This window comes from Astatotilapia calliptera, chromosome 23 (genome assembly GCF_964374335.1).
Source record: "Astatotilapia calliptera chromosome 23, fAstCal68.1, whole genome shotgun sequence".
Taxonomy (NCBI): Eukaryota; Metazoa; Chordata; class Actinopteri; order Cichliformes; family Cichlidae; genus Astatotilapia; species Astatotilapia calliptera.
Window position 1 is genome coordinate 24882825 of NC_137443.1, and position 2506 is coordinate 24885330.

Sequence of the window (2506 nt, forward strand, 5' to 3'; positions counted from 1 at the left end):
CCCCCGCCGCCTATGGCCTCCAGCAAGGTGATGAACCCAGGCTGATCCAGTAAATGTACCCCCACCCCTACCCCCAACACTCCTGCCAAACAGAGCCTGTCCTCATATCCACCCACATCCCCTATCAGGGTACCAGGGTCCTAATGGAGGCAGAGAGGCGTGAAGGAGAGAGTGAGAGAAGATCGCACTGACAGTCAATCCCACTGATTGTTGATGAGAGGATGAAAGTGGTCACACATGTGGGGAAAGAGATGGAAGAGCTGGCAGCATAATTCAACTTTTCCATGTTAGTTGTGAAACTCGGACTCATAAAGGGTTGTCCTGGTGGCTCAGCAGTACCAGTGTCTACCATCACTGCAATTATTAAGTCACAAAATACAGGAAATTCCAAAATGAATAGTGTTCTTTTGCTGTTTCAGTGTAAATTGCTACACCTGTTTTTCTTTTTTGGGGGGAAGAATATAAAGAAATAACAAGTGACTCGAGACTTTTGCACAACACTAAGTTGCAATATGCAGCTTATTGCCTCTCATGTTCCTTGAGTTTCCAATTCACAGACTTCAGTCTAGGCCATCTTGAGCTAAAGTAGAAAATCAGCATAAAAGACTAGAATAAAAGTGCTAAAATGACTCCGAGAAACACCACAACTTAGAAATGTAAGAATCTCTTTCATGCGGACAATAAAGAGGCAAAGTAGGAGAGTGACGATTCATATTGACTTTGAGCTACGCCTGTTATCCCTTCCTCTGCAATCAGTATTGATTTTCCGTGAGTAACAGCAACAACATGTAACCACTGACTGTCATAGACTTGGGCTACAGCCATTCAACTTTCAAAATATCCTCAAAATCTACACCGTCTGCTGATTATTGGAAATGAAACAAGTAAAGAATAAATAAATTATATCAAAATATTCTAATAAAACTTGTATGTGTCATAAAGCAATATTCTGGGCCTCCTGCATCTGTCTGTATGTGTTGTCACTTATATATAATCCTTATATGATATTTTTAAAAAGCCATATGGCTGTTTAAAGATGACTGCAGGCATGGTTTAGTCATGTTTATGAGAAATTACACAGCTGACACATCCATAGATGACCAGAATTTATTTTTTAATAAAGCTTTGGTGTAGCACGAGGAAGTATTCATGCCCCCCTGTAATTTTAGATTTTCACCTGTCTGTTATATTATATATTATTATTATTCTAATACTAGATTCTAGTGAGTTTTCAGATAAGTGTTCAAGGACACAATGTTGGTTTTACCATTAGCTAGATACAGATCTCAGTTTTTCTGCATCCCACATCAGATAATCTATATTAAGGTTAGCCTTTACCTTCTTTTTGAACTTTATGTAGGTTCTGTATCTACATTTATATCTTTTCTTGTTTCAGCTGAAGGCTGTTGTATATTGATGTTTTTATTGGACTTATTTCGAAATCAAACTGAGGTAAATTCCTCTGAGGCTTTAAATGTGATCAAGAGCTTTTTAAAAAAATACACTCAGCTTCTAATCAAAACTTTTTTACTTAAATCATTCTAGATCCAGGTTAGACTCCCTGTTGCCTTCAAACCTGTCTTGATTCTTCATGGCATAGATTCATCAATGCCACGAAGATATAGATTCATCTATGGTCTGTATTAACATGACAGCATTACACAGTTCCTGCAGATTTGTCAGTTACAGATCAAAAACCACCACATCTCAGCCCTGTTAGATTTAGATCTGGTGATTGTGGAAGCCATGTGAGTACAGTGAACTCATTGTCATGTTCAAGAAACCAGTCTGAGATGATCTGAGCTTTGTGACACCCTGCTGGAAGCAGCCATTAGAAGATGGTACACTGTGGTCGTAAAAGGGTGGTCAGCAACGACACTCAGGTAGGCTGTGGTACTTAAATGATGCTCAGTTGGTACTAAGGGACCAAAAGTGTGCATAGACCCATGCTGACCTACTATTCGAGCGTCACAGCAGAAATTAAGACTCATTAAACCAGGCAAAGTTTTCTTCTGCCTATTCTTCTCTAACCTCTGACATCATCATTTTCTCCCAGAGAACTGTTACTCACTGGATATATTTTGTTTTGCAGACTGTTTTGTGTAAACTCTACAGATGGCTGTGTGGGAAAATGCCAGAAGATCATCACTTTCTAAAATATTCAGACTAAATGCCATGCCACGTTCAGAGTCACTTTAATGACTTTTCTTCCCCATTGTGATGCTCATTTTGAACTTCAACTGGTTGTTAATACAGATATCTAATCAGACAGTCATATGGCAGCAACTCGTTGAACATGTATCTATAATGAGGTGGCTGGTGAGTGTAATTTTTAATTTGATGTTGTTGCTTTCATGAGCCCCTTTCCAAGAACTCAAATACATAAACATCAAAGCATTTCCCCCCCTGAAGTGTTAAGTTTGTCCTGCTATTGTTACCATGTGAGATTTGATACTTCTTTTTTAACCGGTGCACTTAGTGTTGGCTTTTTGTATTTCAAGCTTCT